Here is a 23,067-nt window from a genome sequence, read left to right on the forward strand (position 1 = left end):
GACCTCTCTACCTAAGGGGTCAAATGTTCGTCCTTAAATACCAAACGTTATCAGAGATGAAGACCTCTGGCATCATTTTAGGAATGTGGGTCCATATGTGCGAAAGGATTTAGCATTTCTTAACAAACCAAATCGCAATTTGGGCCAGTTATTCCTATTACGTTCTACCTTGATGTATGTGCTAGTCGTTCATTTCATTTACATCCTGCCCAGCAAGAAGTCTCAAAACCCCCTTGATCACCCTTGACGTTCCTATTTCTCCAATATTTTAAACTGTCTCATTACTATTTTATACTGTTTCATTTATACATGTATTATTTCCTTTGCCTTATCTTAAAGCCCATTTTAAATATCGTTGTAGCTACATTATTCTGCTTGATTGTTATTGCTTATATCTTGTTTTGCTTTGTATTTTGTATTGACACCTTTCTTTTGATCAATAAAATTCTTTTTTGAACTTAAGAAATGTTAAATTGCCTATCCATATGTACAAAGGCAGATAGGGAATCACAAAATGTGATTTCTACCCAGTAGAAATTGCATTTTGTGATTCCCTAAATAGGAAATCGCAAATAGTGATTTCCTTTTTGCAATATCCTAAGTATATGTACAAAGCATTTCCCAAATGGGCATTTACAAAATGCTATTATCATTGACTCCAAGTTGATGGTAACCATGTGCAATTTTGAAAAATACATCCAAAATGCATTTTTAAAGTGCCCTGTAGCATGCAAATGCCCCTAGTGCATTTGTGTGCTTTACATGTGCACCACTTTTTTTTTGGGTGCATCAAGGGGGGGGGTCCTTAGGCCCATACGAATCCTTAGTTTTGCATTTCTGAATTTGCAATTTCCTATTAGGAACTCGCAAATTTGGAAATGCAAAGCCATACGTACCTATGAGCCTTTAGGCCCACAGTAACAAATGTTTTAGCATTTCCCAAATAGCAGTTTCCTACTACTGATTCCTACTCTGTAGGGATCACTATTAGGAAATCTCTATTTTTATACATACCCTTTCCTAAATAGCGATTTCTTGGGATTCGCTATTTAGGAAATGCAAAATGGAAATTTCATACTTATGGCCCCTGGTGTATAGATTAAAGGTGCCAAAAAAGGGTCTTAGACATATCTCTAAGAAGATGGGAGAGGAGTGGGCATCAGTTTGAACGACACCTCCACGATAAATTATCTAGGGAGGAAACACTTGTTCCAAATTGAGTATCTCACCAAGTGCAATACCTGCTTCATTATCGGACAGACCACCTTGGTAAGTGCAGCTGCCTTTTCACCAAGTTAGCTTGTTTCATTTGTAATGATATGCAGCTTTGATAAATGTGTGAGAGCTGTCGACAAGTATCTAGGGATACTTAGCTGGTCTTCAGTCTAGCTGAGTAACCTGTAAAAGACTTCAGTCTTGCTGGTTTAGAGTTTTTACTTACTTTTTTAACACAGGGTATTGAGGGTGGTCGCAGCACAGTCTGCATTAATGTTGAGAAGCGATGCAGATTGTACTACAGTTTACAATAGGAACACTACTTGTATGGCCATTTTATTTACTTTGCACATTATTATGGACATAATACATTTTACTTATTTAATGCTTTCTATGTTAAGTTTAAGGATTTTTACCTGTTGATATTGTGATGGTTTAACTGTTATATTTATTCAGCCTCTTTTGGCGTGTAGTTAATCTATTTGTTAGTTTTCATGTGGCCTCTCTGTGGGCTTTTTGATAACACTTATTGTCTTGAAACATAATTATTGAATTTTCACTATTATCTGAAATTTGCATCCACAAATGTGTACAACCTATAAGGCATTTCACACAAAATAGGATACTATGAGGGAATCCAATGTCTTTAGTGTATTCAGTCTGTTTGTTTTGTATTTTGTCCTTTGCTATGGCTGCAGCCTGGCTTTATGTGATTAGGCACTTGTGTTCTATACAAAGGATTAGCGTATTGATTTGCTAAATTATCGTATTTGCCCTTCTTATAAGACCGTTATCTGTGTGCAGAAGTCTTGAAGCGCTGGAACTAGTAGAGATTTGGGAAACAGAAGCCGAAGATTAATTAGTTCCACTTGCTTTTGACTCCTGTTTGGTTTTAGCCTGCATTTTTTCCTGACAGTTAGTGCGTAGGAATATTTTCAATGCTCCTTAATGAGCAATGTGATAGTTAATTTGGAAACTTGCCTGTTATGTTATGTTATGTTAAATAAAATTTATTGAGCGCACGTACGCCCGTAGGCTTCATGGCGCTATTGGAAGATTTGCAGAGACATAACACAACAAAAGAAAAGACAGAATTAACTATGGATAAGCTTGCCTAAAAAGCCAAGTTTTAAAGGCTTGTCTAAAAGCCAGAATGTCTTCATGGAGTCTCAGTGTCAGTGGCACAGAGTTCCACAGGGAGGCAGCTAGAAAGTGAAAAGAGCTGCCTCCCTGACGTTGTTTCTTAATGCGAGGCACCACTAACAAGCTCTTGTGACCCGAGCGAAGAGCACGTGAGGGGGTATACCTAACAAGCAGGCTGCTAATAAATCCGGGGCCCTTACCTTGTAGAGCTCTAAAGATAATGCATCCAGCTTTAAAGGTTGCTCTCTGCGCTACTGGCAACCAGTGGAGACTAGCAAGACCCGGCCTGATGGACTGCCATTTGGGTAGCTTGCAGATCAGCCTGGCCGCTTGGTTCTGAACCAGCTGTAGTCTCTTGAGCTGCCGACTGGAAGACCCAAATACAAGCTATTGGAGTAGTCCAGTCGGGACAGCACGAGAGCGATCACAACTTGGATCAGAGCAGAGTAAGTTAACAGGTGGGCAATTTTCCTGATCTTACGGAGTTGAAAAAAGCTTGAGGATACCACCGTCCCTACCTGACTTTTAAGAGAGAGATCTTCATTAAAAGTAACCCCTAGGCTTTTCACTGTATGAGACTTGGCCGGGGGATTTCCCATTTCTGGAGGCCAAAAATGTGGCCCCCAGTGAAGTTCACTCTTCCCAGGCAAAATCAATTCAGTTTTGCCTGGGTTTAGTTTTAGATGATTAAGACTCATCCATCTCTGGATGTGAACCATGGCCTCCCGGAATTCGGTGGCAGCGCCAGGGGAATCCAGGCGGAAAATCAATTGCAGGTCATCAGCGTAGTTAAAAATTAAAGCTTTAAACTTTCTTAACGACTACAACAGGGGCCGTAGATACAAATTAAATAAAAGTGGGGACAAGGACGATCCCTGGGGGACTCCGCATTCATTTTTAATTTTAGGGGCTGTAAAGGTACCCAGTCTCACTGCCTGGGTGCGGTCTGAAATAAATGATTTCAGCCATCCCAAGGCCGAGCCTCTGAGGCCCGCCTGCTCGACGCGGTCGACCAAGATGGTGTGGTTGACCGTGTCGAACGCGGCCGACAGGTCCAGAAGTACTAGTGCTTGATGAATATCCTTGTCCGCTTTGCATCTAAGTACATACTGGACCGCCAGTGTCACCATCTCGGTAGAGTGGCCCGGTCGAAACCCGGCTTGATTAAGTTCCAAATATCCTGTGGATTCAACAAAGCTAGAGAGACAGCTAGAAGCATGTGCCTCCAGAATTTTTGAAAGAAATGGTAACAAGGATATTGGACGATAATTTGATGGATCGTGGGGGTCCAGGCCAGGTTTTTTGATTAAGGGAATAAGTAGAGCGTGTTTAAAACCTACAGGTACCCTTCCCTGATCCAGTGAATTGTATTGTATTGTATTGTCATTTATATAGCGCGATTGCTGCCCAATGGGCGTCCAAGCGCTGAAGCATGAGACAGAACTGAATATAACGGAAGGATTTAGGATTCGGTGGACCTCGCAAACAGGTGGGTTTTCAATTGTTTGCGGAAGGAGAGTAGGTTTGAGTTAGTCCGGAGCTGTAAGGGGAGTGAGTTCCACATCTTAGAGGCGTTTAAGGAGAACATCCTACCTCCGGACCTAGCTCTCCTTACTCTGGGTACCACGGCCAGGAAGGCCTCCGTAGATCTAAGGTTTCTCTTAGGGTGGTATTGCGTGACTAATTTGTCAATGATAGCTGGGCCCGACTTCCAGAAGGCCCGGTGGGCAATACATAGTGCCTTGAATGCCACTCTCTGTCTCACTGGAAGCCAGTGTAGGCTGTTCAATGCGGGTTTTGCCGACTGAGTCCGTGGGATCTGTAACAGGGTGCGGGCTGCACAGTTCTGCACCACCTGTAGCTTTCGCAGGGTCATCTCTGGAGCTCCAACATACAGGGCGTTGTTCGAGTCTAATCATTTAGCAGTGGAAGGATCCCTTGAGGAATAGTTTGCCCTATTTCTGTAAAGATGTGGGGTGGACAGATGTCGTCGGGTGAACCAGACTTGACACGTGCCAGGAGTGCAGAAAAGGTTTTAGAGTCTATAGCCGGGAAGGCATCTAATGTGACAGGGTTGTTAAAAATATCATCCAAGGGAGATGATGTAGGGGAGCTCGCAATGTTGCGTTTTATCATGACAATTTTCTCTCTGAAATATTCATTCAGAGAGTCACACAACTTCTGAGTAGGAACTATTGAAGGGGCTGTCCTATCATCGTCACAAAGCTCCTTAACTATGTTAAATATATCTTTAGTTTTATTGGATGAGGTTAAAATTTTCTGAGAAAAGTAGTTAGTTTTATGTTGGTGCAAGATTTTTTTGGAACTCCTTCCTAGCAGCGCAGTACACTTCTCTGTCTTGTGGGAGTAGTTTACTCTCCACTTCCGTTCCTTTTGTCGTACCCCTAATTTAAGAGTTCTCAGTTCTTGGGTGAACCATTTATGGGCATCATTCCCTCTAATACTAGAGACCTGTACAAGGGGGGCAAAAAGGTCAGCTGCGTGGCGTAGCCAGTTTGACAATAATTTTTCGCCAGAGTCCAGGTCGTCATGTGGCAAAGGTATGGATTTACTTAATACATCAATGAATCCAGGAAGATCCATAGATTTCCATTTACGGAATTCTTTGCCCATGAGTGATCTGGCCTTGACATTCCCTCGTATTTCTAACGTGAACTGAATGACAAAGTGGTCTGACCAAACACACAGACTGATAACAGGGTTAGGTAGTGGTAGGTTGTGTGTCCAAATTTGGTCCAGGCTATGACCTTTTTGGTGGGTAGGTGAATAAATACGAACTGTAAAATGTGAACATAACAAAATGTACATTGTACTGCTAATCTGAACTGAAACAAGCTGCAGTTAGATTCCAGTCATTCTGTATGCTTATAAAAGTTATGAGTTAAGAGGAATTCTGCCTACAGTCACTTTGAGTTTTTGTAATTCACACTTCGTAATTTCTCAGTTTTCCAGTAGCCCTTTTAAATGGAATCTTACCACATTGCACAGGACCAAAAGTAGTGGTTAGCTTTGGCATATTGTTTCAGGGGCATCCTAAGGATCTTGAGGGCCCTGTTCAGAATAGCTTTGAATGTATGATCAAATTGCAGTCCTTTTATGCCCTTGTGGCAGGGTCAGTGACAGGACAGAGGCACCCTGATCCACATTCTAAGTGTGTTTACATCTAATACTGGGTGATAGTGACGTGGTTTCAATATCATAATAAAGCAGCACCTCAGCACCTCATGAATATTATTGTAAATAACCCCAGTGACACCTGCTCATTTCTCAAATGCAAGGTCCTGTTTCGACCTAAAATAAACTTGTTTTTTGTGGATGTTGCATGGTATTGAAAAACAAGCTTTTTATTTCTCTGCAAAATGTCTGTTACAGCGTCCCACAGATCATCCACGTTAAAAAATAAATAAAAGGAAAACTGATTGGTAAACTGTTTAAGAATCATTCAAGGTTATCAGTGTAGGACTGTCTGCAGAACCGAGCTGGCACCATCAGTGGGCCCCCTGAAGCACTGCATCCCTGGGCCAGTGCCCACTTTGCTCATGCCTTTAAACGTCTCTGGATTGTTGTCACATTTGTTGCTGAACTGAATCTGTGACCGCTTTTCCTTTAAGCGCGGAAGTTAGTAAGGCCTTCTTATGTCTCTTCCTTCTCGGGAACCTATGCCGAACTGTGACCGAGAAGAGCTTTGCCGAGCTTAGAGAAGGTCCCACCATCTTGTATTTTGGGTGCAAGGAACCTCGGTACTCCTTTGATGCAACAAAATACATTCTCAATACAGGAATGGTTTAGGAATCACTACAATTTGTAAACTAGTTTACCCTTGCCTGTTTTCTTGATCAATTGCCATTAGAAACTCTGGTTGAAAATGAATGAAGACTGCCGACTTGCCTGCAAAAAGAATTTTAGATTACTCTTCAGAGTTTTGTAAGGCCTTGTTGTCAGTTCTGCGTTATACTTCTGCCTCCAATACTCTCAGTACAGGTGGAGCCAGTTCCCTGTATTGGCGTCAACAGGAATAGTTAAACGAATCATCTAAGTCAGGACTGTCTGTTGGAAAGTGCTGCTCAGCCTTGTTGGAGCTTATCTTGAGGATCATGTGTGCCATCAAGGTGCCCTTAAACTCCAGATGCTCACAAACACTGTCCGGGGACATCAATTTAGAAGGTAGTATTTTCCTTCCAACGCATCTTTCTTTGATCATCTTTTCCAGGAGCACTTGTCTCTTGTACATTCCCAAGATCGCGACCGAAACTGGATAAACGGTCAGTTTCCCTTTCGCCTTATCCAATGAGCATGTCTGAGGTTCTTCAAACAGTGGCTAAAGATGTAAGAGTGGATGTGCAGAGAGTGGCTGACGACGGCGTTCAAATTGGAAGCCAAAAGATTCCTTATGAATACATTCTTACCCTAATTGGGCTAGGCTCATCTGCTCGAAGACGTTGTTTCCTACTTCCATTGTACCATCATCTGTTACTGCTCCTCTTTCCCACAGACTGTGACCCCCTTCATTGCCTGCTTATACCGGTTTATTGCATAACCCTCCATGGTGCAATTTTCCTCATCTGTGATCAATCCTGTTTTTTTTACTCCTACTTGATGCCGATTTTACATTCATGTCCTTCCTTCCATCCTAATGTAAAACGCTCTGATATCCTTCGGGATCTTGTTCGCACTATATAATACTTTAAAAATAAAAATGAATCTGCATAAATTTGCTACTTTAACACTGGTCTCCTGGCGACTGTAATAGCGGACATGACCATTGAAGAGCCTACATTTATCGTCCTACTGAACAAAAAGATCTGTCATGCTTTTTACGGGCACTCAGGTTGCCTTCAACAGTTGCTTACAAACACGCACTCTAACCTAGTCTTTGTTACCGAGTCTTTATTGGGCTTTACTCATGCCCCTAGTGTGTACTCACAATTACACCTGGTCTTTACTCGCATAAGCTACACATATTAATTCAGGATCCACTCATCCATAGTCCTGTCTTCTGTCACACACTGACCTCCACATCTTTGCTGTCTGCAAGCGCCTCTTCGCAAAACGTAGCCACCTTGTGCAGGGCCTCAGCCACCCCACTTGGTGCATATTCTCTCCCCACAAGTACAATCCATGCTACATCAGTCAATCAAATTATTTCTTGTTGATTGGTTGGCTGTTTTCCCAGTTGCTTTTATTTTCCAGACTCCAATCTTCCCACTTTCGTTTTATACTACACAGAAATGAAGGGTTGAGGCAAAGAGAAACTGCACCTGTCAACAATAATATTCCGGGAAAGGTACAAAATATTTTCAAATTTGCAATGAACCTAGGAGTATAACCCCTCTCTACTCCAAAATGGAAAAAATGTCAAAATACTAAAGAACGGATAGTGGTTCAGCACTCAGTAATCGTATTGTATCGTAAGAGATGGTAGAGGATAGCAACAATTTTTTAGTCACCAACATCAAAGATCGCAGTCTCTATGTAAACAAGTAAGAACTTCCAGTGTCGAAATTTCCTTCTTGATGCGCTTTATTAAATAACCTTCTAAAATCACAATTAAATCAATGAAATGAATGATAAAATCCAGTAGCAGACGTGTTTCTTCCACATAGGACTTCTTCAGGGCTCTAAAGTATGTATGGGATTCACCAAATCCATAGTATCTTTTGGCGCTGTTTCCATCCCAAAAAGTTGTCAAACTATGTAGTATATACATTGAGAAATATTGGTCTCTTAAGTGGTGTCCGCCATGGCGTCTTCTTTAAAGCACTTATGTTTGCTTATTTCCATCAATGTGTTATTTCATATTGTTATTGCACATAGGTTGATCATAGTTGCAGCTTTTCTCAAATGTTTATGTTGGCATTATTACATAGATACTTCTCTTTACACTTGATATTTTTCTAAATAGTGTAGTTCCTAAAGAAGCAGGAACCTAAACAGTAATTGCATGTCTTTGAAGGGAGAGGCATGCATGCATGCATGCATACCATTAAAAGAATAAGTTGGAGGATAAGCAACTGGGGTGGTAGCAGTGCGCTAAGCAATTCTGCTCACGATATCTGAAACCATGTTTTTGCAAAATAGTGAACCTAAATCTTGCTACAATGTTTAGAACACACTCCATTTAGTAGCCAGTTACCCTTAGTATGCTTTCTGTGTATAGGGTTCTCTGTTCATCATGATTAATTTGATAGGCGTTTGAAAAACTGACATTATGATTCAGTGTTTCCTTGCTGATATTGGAAATTAACATTGGTTAAAAAAGATTTCAGTATATAGTTGAAACGGGGGAGGATGTGGGGATTGTTCAGTGTCCTGGCATGCGCTACTAGTTGCTTTTTGGCCTGCGGAGTCATAAAGCTTTCATGTAGCAACTTTGCAGGTAAGCTTTTTGTTTAACATATGTCTAAAGCTACACTACTGAAAAAACGAGACGTGCAGTTTACTGTTGTGTCTTTAATGCAGTGTGTTTTATTGCTTGTTACCGATTCCCTTTAAGAAGTATCTCTTCCTTTTGCATAATTAACACAGCCTGAGTTTTCACAAGGACTTTGGGTTTGCACCATCGTTGACCCATTTCTGTTTCTTCGCTGCTTTTCTTTTGATCTGAATTTCAACAGCTCAGCTGTCAGGAAGTGGGCTTTCGGTCCTCAACTTTCATCGACTGGCTTGTTCGGACCAGCTACTTTCGCCTATTGAATTGAGACTGTGTCAATCATGTGTTTGTCATCCCAGTGGAGTATTCATATCTCATCTAAGGCCATTGTCTGTTTGGGTGTAACTTTCCGCCTCCTCTTGATTTATTTACATGGAACTGTAGCAGAATACTTTCCAGCTACAGCCCTCTCTGTCCTTCTCTGCTGGCTGTCCTCAGTGTGTGGTACTTTACTCTTAGTGTTGGTTCATGAAGCACTGACCTCGGAAGTTAATTTGTAAAATAATAAGTGCATGTGGTCAAAAATGTTCATAAGTGGCCACCAACCACTGCCACTCGCTCCACCCACTGCCACCATTGGCTCTGGTAATTTGCACCCTATATTGCGGCGTAGATAATAATTAATGGAGCAACGTTATAGGCTAATAAATCAAAGACAAGAGAAGTTTTTGTCAAGCCCATATCCTGATCTTGTGTATTTAAAGGTGCTCTTGTGTGATAAATGGATCTGTTGACTTTGCTAGAGGCTTTACTTGTGTGAGGCCCCCAGCAGTGGCCTTCTAAAGCTCTCCTGTCTCCGAACCCATTCCCAAGCTCAAATGTCCCCTAGACTCCACATGCTCACCTCCCTCCTCGGGTTCCAGCAAACATGGCAGTCCACATGTAGTCGCTATATTGTGCCATAATGCCTCGCCTCCCCAGTCATGTACTAGACACATTACTCAAAAGTAGGTTTGTTTGTTGTCTGCTGTTATAATGGCATAAGCCTCACACCCCAGTAAGACTGGACGCCACTTCACAAGGACGCTTATCGTTTCATTTAAGTTTCTACTTGATCTTAAGGGGAAAAGTGTTTATTTTAAACCTTGTGCCAACGTGTGTGCATTTTTAATATGGTGTTAATCTTAATGCTCTTCCATGTTGTAATTAGAAGTTTATGGAGTGAAGCAGTTTGTGGTCTTTTCGTTGCTGTTAAGGTAATGTTTTTGTCGCACAGGATTGTTTCATTGTTATCGTAAAGTTGCGTTAACAAGCCGTTTCCAAGAATAACGGCATTCAATCAATTTAAATTGAATTCGGTCAAAACCTACAGTTCATGTACTGATTACACATTATTGAGACAGTTAAATGTGACTTGATTAGCAGAAATCAGATTGCTAAACTATGTTAAATATCCTCTTAGGTATCTATCATACAGATTAATTGTTTTTATTGAACACTTAATCAACAGGTGTAAGCATAAAACAGGGTTATTGTGTGCTTTTTAGAAACAAACCGGTAGTTTGAAAATAATTTAATAGAAAAGTGGAGCAATATACTGATCGAAGTTTCAAATGCAACCTAGTACAGGTAATAATACTTTGACAAGATTTGGGGTAGTTTCCTAATCTTTTTGCTAGAAGAAATCCTTCATAATCTCTAATGAGGGGAGCTAGTAAATTATGCAGTCAGTATAAACTAGAGAATTATAACCGCGATTAAAATGCAATGATGAATGCAATCGGAAAGCAAAAGAGAGCCATAGATAGAAGAAGGGATGCGTCCTGAGAAAAAGAAAGACGTTGAAAAGCAGAGAATAAGAATGAATACATGCAGTTTCTTAGACCTGCTCTGGTGCTTGTTGTGACATTGAGAGAGATAATATGGCTAGGGACATAAAGTGTGGGTTGGTCTTTGCCGAAGAGGGGTTTTCTGAGGGTGAGCTACAAGAAAATAAACTAATCATATTAGGGGGAAGACATTGGATTTGGAACTGGATTTGCTGCCTAATCATTCGGAATGATAAAGCGATTCAGACTGTTGAAGATGTGTTCATTTTATCCCAGTGCTTATTTCCTTTAAAAAAAAGGAAGATATCCAGGTGAAATTAGAATGAAATGCTGACCCCGCCTGTCTACCTGCTTAGGACCTTACAACACCCATTTTCCAGGGTGTACATTTTTAGCTCTGATCTCAAAGGGCACTTGTGCAATAATGATTTGTTTTGAGAAATGACTAAATAAATTGGTATTTAATTTTACACAGTGGCGGTCACCACTGTAAAGTAAGTCAGAGTTTCCATAAGAAGTGTTTTTTTTATTTTGCTAATAACTGCAGTTTGACGAACCTTCACAAAACTTTCCAAAGTAAAAGTTCATCCACCTCAGCTCCTTCCTGGAATGATTTCGGGTGATCTTTCAAGCAGGGGCTGCAAAAAAGGGCTGGGTCCCAGAACATTTTCCTTATGCAATTTCCATAGGGGAAATTAGACATTGATACAGAAAAATGGCAGATAAAAAAATGCACCAGATTTGGCAGAAAGGTAGATCTTTAACCAGAAAGTGGGCTTTTTGTGATTTTGTGTATATCTGTTCAGCCATTTTACAGAATTTGAGGTTCAAAAATTGGCAATATCTTGCACCACGCGACTCCTGTGGTTAAACCACCACCCCCAAAATAATACATTCTGATTGTCTGGGACCGAGAGCTGTGTTTGGCTGGCTGCAACATGAAAAGGAATGTATGGCGGCCATTTCAGGGCTTGGTCCCAGAGTCATACCAAAATAATATTAAACAAAAAAATATAAGGGTGCAGGGTAGAGACCCCGCCCCCTCTCCTCCAGATCCCTCCCTGAAGAACAAAATAAAAAAAATTAAATGTTGTGGGTCATCTCGGTCCCACATATTTTCTCTGTTGGGCCTGGCCCTCTCTAGAGGGTCACCCCTAACAATTTGCCTTTACCCTCCATTTTTTGCCAATTCGTTTTTTCTGGCCTTCGGACTCTGTACACTGTACCATTGCTAATTCTGCTGCCCTGCTGGACTACTGCTTTGCTTTACTGACCAGCCTGCTGCCCTCTTGTCTCAGTGAGAAGGATTGGATGTGCATCTCTGAAACCAGAACCCCAGAGAGACTCCAAGAGCTACTTGGCTGGCCTACTGATAAGAAGCCCATGGGACATAACAGGCTCCCAACAACCTTGAACCCAGCACCTGGACAGTCCTGCACTCCCAAGTGTGTCCACCCCAGTCTTGGATCCGTGGATGTGTGCTTGAAAGTGCTCTGCCAAGCCCAGCAGTGGTACCAGTCAGAACTGACGTGAAGTCATGCAAATTCTGGCCACGGAGCTGCCAGCTTCATTGGAACCAATGTTCAGCTGACCTATGTGGGTCCCTGTAGCTGGCCCGCACTACTACTCTGCGGTCTGTCTGAACTTGTGACTTGTCCCTGTCTGGCGCAAACAGATAACCACAGTTGGCATTATGTGCTTTTTGTACTATTTTCACTAAAATCTTTAAAACTTCATGTCTACAGTTTTATTGATTGGAATTTTGTCATTTTGGTCTTGTTTTATTTATTAATAATTACCCTATTTTTCTAAACTAGTGTACCAGTGTGTTTTCACTGTGTTATTGTTTGAAGTGTTGCACAAAAACTTTACACATTTATTTATTTATTTATTAACTTGTATATAGCGCGAACAAGATCCCAAAGGATATCAGAGCGCTTTACATTAGGATGGAAGGAAGGACATAAATTCAAAATCGACACCACAAGCAGTAAAAAAACAGGATTGATCGCAGATTCCAGGACAACTGCACCATGGAGGGTAATACAATAAACCGGTATAAGCGGGCAATGAAGTGGGTCAGGGTATGTGGTAAAGATGATAGTGCAATGTAAGTAGGAAACAATGTCTTCTAGCAGATGGGCCTAGACCAATTAGGGTAAGAGGTTATTCATAAGGAATCTTTTGGCTTCCAATTTGAACGCCGTGGTCAGCCACTCTGGAAATCCATTCTTACATGTTTAGCCACTGTTTGAAGAACCTCAGACATACTCATTAGATGGGGCGAATGGGGAGACTGACCATTTATGCAGTTTCGGTCACGATCTTGGGAAGGTACAAGAGACAAGCACTGCCGGAGAAGATGATCAAAGGAAGATGTGTAGGAAGACCACAAGGGAAAAATACAACTTCTACTTTGATTTCCCTGGACAGTGTTTGTGAGCATCTGGAGATTAATGGCGCCTTGGTGGCACAAATGATTCTCAAGATAAGTTCCTGCAAGGCTGAGCATCACTTCCCCACAGATAGTCCTGACTAAGATGATTTGTTTAACTATTCCTGTTGACACCAATGCAGGGAACTGGCTCCACCAGTATTGAGAGAATTGGAGGCAGAAGTATAACACAAAACTGACAACAAGGCCTTACAAAACTCCGAAGAGTAATCTAAAACTCTTTTTGCAGGAAAGTCAGCAGTCTTCGTTCATTTTCAATCAGAGTTTCTAATGGTAATGGATCAGGCAAATAAACAAGGGTAAACTAGTTTACAAATTGTAACGATCCCTAAACCATTCCTGTATTGAGAATGTGTTTTGTTGCATCAAAGAAATACTGAGGTTCCTTGCACCCAAAATACAAGATGATGGGACCTTCTCTCAGCTGGGCAAAGCTCTTCTCTGTCACAGTTCGGCATAGGTTTCCCAGAAGGAAGGGACATAAGAAAGCCTCACTAACATCCGCTCTTTAAGGAAAAGCGTGTTACAGATTCAGTTCAGCAACAAATGTGACAACAATACAGAGACGTTTAAAGGCATGAGCAAAGTGGGCACTGGCCCAGGGCTGAAGTGCTGCAAGGGGCCCACTGATAGAGCCAGCTCGGTTCTGCAGACAGTCCTACCCTGATGACCTTGAATGATTCTTTAACAGTTTTAATAATCTGTTTTCCTTTCATTTATTTTCAATGTGGATTATCTGTGGGACTCTACAGAAATTTTGCAGAGAAATGTAAAGCTTGTTTTTCAACACCGTGCAACATCCATAAAAGTTTATTTTAGGTCGAAACAGAACCTTGGATTTGAGAAAAGAGAGGGTGTCACTGGTATTATTTGCAATAATATTCATGAGGTGCTGCTTTATCACATTACCTCAGAGTTAAGCATGACTGGTCAGTACCAAGCTGCTTGAGGAACTAAGTACAAGTTTATTTAGGGTTTACCTGTGCCTCACCCTGACGAGGATTGTGATTGCTGCTTGAGTAGGGTTTCACTTCCATTAACCAGTAACCCTATTTGTTACAGGCCCTTGTCCATTTGTGGGATCCACAAAAAAATAGTTTGTTGAGTGGGGCTCTGTGGGGCATTGACCCCTCTCTCTCTCCAACCCCATGCCTTGCTCTACATGGTGGGGATTTGGCTGCCCACGGCGGGTTGGACGCAGGGCCTGGCCACAGGCATCCAGCCACACGCTGTGCACAGACAATGGCCGCTCACGTGAAGTTGGTCGTTCGGTCTGGCCAATGGCCAGGCCCTGCAGTCAACTAAGGAAGGTGTGGGATTGGCCACAGATGTATCGTAATAAGATCTTAATTTACAGTAAAAATCATAGACATTTACTGGAAAAAACACTAAGGTTAAAGTGAAGTTCTAGATAGGTGTTCTAATAATAGGAATTTACAGTTTTAAAAAGAGAACAACACTGCAAAACACTAGTTATATGTAACTGACCGAAGTATGATGCACTGCTTGTGACCCCACATATTACCTCACTTATGATATGTGAAATCTTTGGCGGTGCAAGTTATACTTAAGTTGATTATATATAACTGGCGAGTTTCAGTGTTTTTTTGTTTTAAACCCATTTTTTTTTTTTTTTTACAATAAGAAGGAAGACCTGCATATAACTCTACTTTAACTGCATATAGTGCCATTGAGAGGTTCTTCATATGACATTTACAAATTTTCAAACCATGAATTCGAAGGCTCAGTGGTTTATAAATATCACCTGAGCCCCGAGATGGGATTACTTGTTATGTGCACTTGTTATGTATATTTTATATTACATGATTTATTAATTCGTTTTTAGAACGCTTTTGAAAGATTTAGAGCTTTTGACCGTTTGTTTGCCTAAGACTGCTGATATGTCTGTTAATGTTTTGAGAAATGTGTGTTTTTGGTTGGGGTAATGTGCTAAATTGTAAATTGGTTAAATGCAGCAATGTGCATTATTTAGAAATTACATTTTATAAACCAAGCACATACTATGGAAATGTAATCATTTCTGTAAAGTGTACTTTTTTGTAGTACATTGACAGTACAGAGTAGGTTGAACAAAACATGTATAGAGAAAATAAAGTACAATGTGGAATAGTGTAACTTTTTGCTGATCGGATTCTCCGTTTCCAGTGTTTATTTCACACGCTTGAGAGTATTCATTGGTAGATGTTGGCATCGAGGATGGACTTGCAAGAGTGAGCTTGTCAGTTCTGATGATTAATGGTCTAGGACTAGCACTGTAATTCTGCAAGTGTGCCTTTTACTAGCAATAAAGGAACACAAATGTTGTGCTTAGCCTTTAATTGTTTAGGGAAGCTAAATATCGAAACACAGTCGACCCCCCTACTACAAGAACTCCTTCTAATTTGTAAAAAAAATGTTTTTAAGGAGGTCTTCTGTATATTGTCGATGCAATGTATATATTTGAAGTGTCACCCTCTTTTATCACATCACACTTGTTGTCACTTTTTTGTGTGAGCACCTGAACTATTTGATTTATAAATAAATCGCGTATGTTTTTTGAAATTATTTTTGTCCCTGTGTATACACCTAATTGCGCATTAATTGCCCACCCCTAATATCAGACCCATTGTTCTCCTTCTTGGCGCATATTCCTGCGTCCCTTTCTATGACCATTTTGGCCACTTATGATGAAACATTGTCTTCCTAAAACACTGATTCACCCCAGGTTTGAATATTGGGGTACCCTTGTTCACCATACTACTCCAGTGGAACTCAGCATGGTCATTCTGTGAGCTACCTCAGTACTCCCACTAACACAAACACTAGCACAAACTTTGCATATGGTGCAACAGTATCATACAAGCTTCTATCTGAAAATCTTGCATGATATCGTGGTACTGTGTAGGTGAAGCTTCAGCACCTTTTGAGACCGCCAACGCGTTTCGTCCCTTCCAGGGACTTCTTCAGGGCTACAAAAGTGTACACATAAAAAGAACATTTTACAAAACTGTACAAGAATCGTTTTTACAAAACATTGACAATTTACTAACAAATACTTAAAACGTACAACAGCTAGCACTGTATACACATATGCAGAACATAATATATCCTGTTTTTAGATTACATACAACCGTTTCTTGAATTGTAATTTTCATGATCATATGCATATTTCTTTTTTACTCCATACCATACATAGTATATAGAGTACCCACGGAGAAGGGAGGAACAACTCCATAAATTCCCAATTAATACTATTAATGCATAAGCTGGATATGCATACCTGATTTGTATAACGACGTACAAGTCTAATGTTATGTATATTCGTTGATAGTGTTGAATTATAAAAAACTGTAAGACAGAAAAATGATATTTAGAACGTGTTTTAAGCATTCTATTAAGAGTGTTTACTGTTCATTTATTTAAGATTAGGGCTGCTTACTTTCCAATCTTTAAGAGAGAACGTAGATTCTTCAATGTCAGTACATTTCCACAGAGGTTCACACATTAAAGGCAAAGTGTCCTATGAGAAAAAGTGGAAACAAAGCATCATATAGATTGTACTGAATAATATCGAATAAACAATACTGTCTTAGCTACTTTTAAAAATTATACACCACTTTTTATGAATATGAAGGTACAGTTTTTTTACCACATTTATTTCTGAAACTCTAATTTTAATGTCCATAACCGACCTATTGAGCATACATGTTACAAAAGAGAATTTTTTTGTTAAGAAGGCAAAACTTAAATTCTAAGTCCATTCAAGTTATGTTTAAAATAAAAAGTCCCTTAGACAATGTATAGCGCCAGGCTGGCTAATCATATGGACAGGAGAAAATCCCAGACAGAGTGCACCAAGCAGGCATTGTTCCCCAAAAAACACTCGCCTATTTCAGAAAGTTTTGGCATTTACTAAAATCTGAAACCTTGCCTAGTGATTTGGTACCAGCAAAACCCAAGGTTGTCTATCGCAAGGGCAAAACGATTAAAAACACTCTATGCCCTAGCCATGTCATAAAATCACGTCCTGGGCCATCTACATAGCTTTTTGAGTAACCTATATAATCAAGTATGCATATCCAGCTTATGCATTAATAGTAATAATTGGGAATTTATGGAGTTGTTCCTCCCTTCTCCGTGGGTACTCTATATACTATATATGGTCTGGAGTAAAAAAGAAATATGCATATGATCATGAAAATTACAATTCAAGAAACTGTTGTATGTAGTCTAAAAACAGGATATATTATGTTCTGAATATGTGTATACAGTGTTAGCTGTTGTACTTTTTAAATATTTGTTAGTACATTGTCGATGTTTTGTAAAAACGATTCTTTTACAGTATTGTAAAATGTTCTTTTTATATGTACACTTTTGTAGCCCTGAAGAAGTCCCTGGAAGGGACGAAACACGTTGGCGGTCTCAAAAGTTTTTACTTTAAAAAAAAAAAAAGAACTGAATAAAGGATTCAAATCAACACAACATCGACTCACCCTTGGATTAATCTTCTTTTTGTGATTATTACATCTCCATAATAATTTTGTATAAAAGTGTGCTGGGCAATCTTGTGTATATTTGATTTTGTGGAAGCCGGATTTTACTTGCTTCGCAATTTTGCGTTGGTATAGGGAATTGTGCCCCCAGCCCTTTGTTGCACGTTTCTTTTGCTGCTATGAAAGCAACTTTGGTAATAGTGCAGGCATCTATGATCCAATTCCCTTCCTTGTTCTTGTTTGTGTCATTTCAAAGTTATTTAGGGTAATTTTTTCTCCAGAGAGTATATTGGTACATGAGTTACATGAAGAGCATCTGACTGTACCTCTAATGGGTGCATTTCCATCAATGGTGTTTTGTATGAATGGATGATCAGCTGTTTTTGAAGTGAATCTGAAATGTACTATCATATACTTGATGTTTTTATTGCCACAATATGCAAAGAGTGGTTTGGCAATCGTTCTTTGATCAGGGTTACTGTTTAATAAATGCCAGTTTGAGTTGATAACTTGTTTAATTTTAGAGTTGAGGGTAGAGTGTTTGGTGATACAGACTAATTTGGGGTCTGTTTTATTTTTATTTGTATTAAAAAGATGGTCTCCATCAAAAAACCGAGCTCTTTTATACGACTCTCTCACCAGTCGGTGAGGGTAGCCTCTGTCTAGAAATTGCTCTTTCATGATGACTGCTTGCTTGTCAAAATCTTTAACATTTGTGCAGTTACTCCTGACTCTTAAAAATTGCAAAAATTAGATACTTTGTCTTTGGCATCTGGGATGGTTACTTTGAAAATGTAATAGAGTATTTCTAGCTGTAGGCTTTACATACAGGTCTACTTCTAATTTTCCTGAATTGTGTCTGATTAAAATGTCTAAAAATTCCACTTGGTTTCTACTGGTGTGAGCAGTAAATTCCAAGTTTATATCTGTCAAATTCAGCCAAGCAAGGATCTCTTGTAAGGTATGTTCCCCATTCCCCAGCTTCTCTTGCTGCGGTTCTTTATTCTAGTTTTCTTTACTAGGCAAAAAGCAGAATTTACTAAAGCCCTCTGAGAAAAACAGACAGTACGTACCGTCAAAGAAGAGAACATTTCTAGAGTACAATAGTGATGCTGGAACAATGAAAATACACTAAGAATTATATAGTGAATCTTAACACCTTAGCTGCGGCGCAATTCCCTCCCCAGTGCTGCGTTGTCCATTCGAACTAGTGCTGAATGAACGTTCAATGGACGTGCGCAGCACTGGGGAGGTAGTGCTGCCGTCGGACAACGCCCCGACGCAGCACTTAAGGGGTTAAACAGTGAGCAAAGGAAGATAGGAGGAAGAGAAGGACCACTCTCCGGGCCTAAAGAGCCACTTTAGATAAGTCTATAGAAACCCGGGATAATTCATTATTTCAGAGAAACATGGGTCCCTAGTTCACGAAATGCAGAAAACAATGTTAATCTAAACATTCAATGTAAAAAACTATTTAACAGTTTAATGGTATACTGGTTAGATTTAGAGGGATTTGTTTGTATACATTTTTCTGTGTAAGTGACAACAAAGTGCTCAGTGCTCACATGTGATATGCCACTGTGATTTAACAAAATCAGTGCATAACACAAACTATGTAGCGTATAACTCGGACATCACATTGGAGGGTTCGTAATAACACAGTTGACGGCGATGTGATCCCTTCTAGATAAGGGATTATTATAAGGACTCGGCAGGGAACGCAAGGAAAGACATCAAGATGAAAAAAATTAAAATAAGAATGAGAATCATGGTAAGAAAATGATCCTAAATAGATGATAAACAGAAACACACATTTCCAAGTACGTAATGCAATAGTCACAAACGGTCCTAGTTAGTCTAAAAGCTAAGAAAGCCTCACGATTAGAACTGCGTTTTTTTGGTTTTAGGGGGTGTGACAGGTAAGCCAAAAAAATAATACAGCCGAGACACTCACCTGAAATTAAGATCCTTCCAGAATAAAGTGACTGGCGAGAGGCAGTGGATAGAAAGCTTCTTGGAGGGTGTAAAGGAAGGTAAGTGAAACACGGGTATGGTGTTATGTTCCAAGAAGTGGCAATAAATTTGAATCGAAGAAAGTACCTAGGTATTGAATACAGACCTAGCTATGTGCAGAACATGCTACATATATATACTGACAATTACCACGCATACAGACCTGGAAAGAACCGCGCATATAGAGCAAGGCAATAGGCAATTAAACTGAAGGTTACACCGCCAATCAGTACAAGTATGATATTACAACGCGTTCCGTTGTAACGCATGCCTTTACCACGCATGCGTTACAACGCGAATGCCCTTACCTCGCATAACCCTTACCACGAATATTCCCTTACCACGCATACTTTTACAACGATTTTCGTTGTAAATGTATGCATGATAAGGGCATATTCCTGCTAAAGGTCATTTCAGTCCCCTTTTTTAAAATATTTTTTACATTGAGTACCCACACATGCTTCGCGATTTTACCGGTTACTTACAGTTCATGTTGATTTTTTTTTCATCTCGCTTTTTTTGACGTAATTATCATTTTTCCAGTACTCTAGTGTAATTCCCTTCCAGTCACAAGATTGAGGCACGTAGTGAGGGCTGCGCCGGGTGGCTTGCAGCCAAGACACGCTTCAAAACGCTTCAATATTCTGTCACTTTCTACGTTATGCCCACAACTTTAAATAAAATCCTTGAGCATTTAAAACACGGTGCGTTTATTTTGGGGGGGAGAATCCCCCAAACCCCCTTTGTTTTTCATACTTTTTGGGGGGGAACCCCCCCCAAGCCTCCATTTTTAATGATAGCCTTTACCACACATGCCTTTACTACGTATCTCGTAGTAAAGGTATGCGTGATAAAGGCTATTCGTGTTAACCACGCATGCGTTGTAATGCATGCGTGGTTAATGTTATGCATGGAAACGGCCGCGTTGTAGTGGCCGTTTCCCGTCTGGCACGGGTCTGGCACGCGATGGGGAGCTGGCTGCACGTGGAACGCTGCTAGGGGGGGAGGGTGAATGGGCGTGAAGGTGGCTGGCCGTGAATGCCTGCTCAGGAATTTTGTGCTAATGGGTCGAATACATAAACTAATGTGACCGACAGCGGAGGGGCAAAATATCAAAACAAAAGCCTGCAATTGGAAGGTGGCAAGAAGGTGAGAAAGACTCTGGTAAAGCCGGCTGTGCTGCTACGAGTGGGGGGAATGATCAGATTATGTGGGCCTGGAGTACTCTTTCTGCCATCACTTTCTAACAATCTTGTTAAAGCAGGATTACACCGGGCTCCGTGCCCTGCGCTCACATCCCTACTGGTACAGGATGCAGTACTGCTTCACTGCCACCGCCTGCATGTTTAAACCCCTCTGCCGTTCTCTGGATCCTTGCAAGCATCCACCACTCAAACACTTCGAAACAGAGATGCTAGCGCCATGCAGAAAATGAGAATGCACTAACTAACAAGTTAAAGGACTCTCTTTCTTGCAAATGTTCATCAACGAAGCATCGTCAAAGTCAGTATGTATGGTACGTGCAATAACATTTTTTTTTTTTAGATTTCTAGCTCACGGCTACTCGAGTGCCGCAGCGCTAGGAACATATACACAATTCTTGCACAACAGTCTTGAGAATGCACCTGAAGCAATTTTCCTTTAGCGGTAGAGCAGGGGGTTCTGTCCGGGTGATAAGGAATGATCCCTTCAAAGAGATTAGTGTGACCACCTCACTCCAGGCCATTAGTACTTTGCCTCCAGTCCTGAACTGTTCACCTACAAATCTCTGACTTCAAGTAAGTCTAGGTGAGTGGAAGCAAAACCAGGTTACAATAACTAAATGCATAAGGCTTTCACTCAAAACTCAGGTAACAGTGTCCATAATGGCTTAAAAGTCAGACCTATAGGCTTTGCCTGTGCTGGGGAACAGTAGCAACAAGTCTTCTCGGCTCAATACTGTTTGGGAGATGGGAGGGGAAGTAGGAGAAGGGGGAGTGATCGGTATGAAAGCGCTAGCGGCTCATGTTGGCAAATGGTGACCTGCAGAGCGCGTGAATGGGAAGAGCGGCCGTGGGAGGGGAAGTAGGAGAGTGGTGGTGTGCGATGTGCATGCGGGGGGCGGGGGAGCGTCATCCTTTGAAGTGTGATGGGGGGAGCGGCAGCCTTTGAAGTCTGATGCGAGGCACAGACAAATGATGGTGTGAGAACAGCTTCCTTTCAAGTCTGATGGGGGAGGGGAGGGGGGGAGCAGGTTGCGCGCGCCTGTCGCACATGCACTGGCCATAATCCGCATTCCAAAGCCCTCTTGGTAGGATTTTCTGGTGGCCCTCTATATCTCTCGCCAGCAATGCGCAAGCGCATTGGCAGGCAAGACCTAAATCTCTCGCCAGCAATGCACAAGCGCATTGGCGGGCGAGACCTAAAAATAAATACATTCTTAGTCTTAAATAATTTTAACCACGTACGGCCACGAGATGGCAGCATTGGCTATGACCTGTCCCTTTAATCGCGAATATGAAGTTTATAATACAATGCTTCTGTTTGAAAACACATTTGTGGTCTAGGTTATAGTTAGGGTTCTGTTTCAGCCTTGGTAATAATAATTGCCTGTAGCATAGTGGTCCGAGATGGAGCTAGTCATTATCCCATACAGCAGCAGTCGTCTTAGTGCAGAAATCAGCCCTTGCCTGCTGGAAGTGGCAATGCTTAGTCACGCACTATTAACAGCACACAATTTATATCCACACTGGCCTTTGTGATTTCTGTCGTAATTCTGCTAGACATTGGGCTCCTTTCACAAGGGTAAAGTTAGAGCAAAAGTCTACCTTTGCTTTTTTTTGGTATACACAGAGGAACTTACATACACATAGTATCTTTGTGCCTGCTGAGGTTTCAGACTCGGTTCGGAGATTCCGCACTCGGGCCCCAGGTGTAAAGAGGGTACTTGTAAGCCCCTTTGTGAATACTGAAAAATAGGAAAAATTAGACTTTTGGTCTAGTTAATCTTTTGGTCTAAATTAGACTTTTTATCTAATTTTACTTTATGAACCGGTCCACTTTTGGGAAGTCTGACCTACCGGCTAGGCTTATTTTTAGAAGACTAGCTTCTGCACCGCCTTCACCCGCTCTTGCAGGACTTTCCCTGATCCTGCATCGCATTTTCTGCTTCATCACAGCCTGTATGGCTCCAGCGCAGCCTGCCCGACTCGAGTGGGGCCTACTCTAACCATGCGCCAAATTCACCACTTCTTTGGTAACTTCCCTAGAACTGCACCACCTTACAAATCTTGTTTATCCTTACATTTCGATACTATGGACTGGACATGAAGGTGTAATCGACCATTAAATATGCATTACTCTGCGGACATTTAACATTTTGCTGCGTTTTCTACAGTCTTTGAGGCCGAACCCAAATTTTAAAACTCAATGTAAGGGTGATCACACTTCCTTATGTTTTTATTTTATATTGCATGAGTTGTGTACGCCTGATGCTTCTCAACTTTTAGCTAGAGTGCTGAAGTATGGAGTGAAGACTGCGCCATACCA

At 41.0% G+C, this 23,067-nt stretch overlaps 1 protein-coding gene across 2 annotated transcripts in view; it reads left to right on the plus strand.

Annotated features, from left to right (window-relative positions):
* Window positions 1-23,067, plus strand: part of APOOL (apolipoprotein O like) — a 233,422-nt gene that overhangs the window by 34,679 nt on the left and 175,676 nt on the right. The window contains exon 1 of one of the 2 annotated variants that reach the window (XM_086918773.1): window positions 19,434-19,559. The exons of the other annotated variant lie outside the window; for it this stretch is intronic. The gene's annotated coding sequence lies outside the window, so the exon portion shown is untranslated. Of the gene's footprint in view, window positions 1-19,433; window positions 19,560-23,067 lie in introns of those variants that run through there. 2 annotated transcript variants of the gene reach the window in all.

The sequence above is a fragment of the Lissotriton vulgaris genome, chromosome 4_1, assembly GCF_964263255.1.
Source record: "Lissotriton vulgaris chromosome 4_1, aLisVul1.2, whole genome shotgun sequence".
NCBI classification, from domain to species: Eukaryota; Metazoa; Chordata; class Amphibia; order Caudata; family Salamandridae; genus Lissotriton; species Lissotriton vulgaris.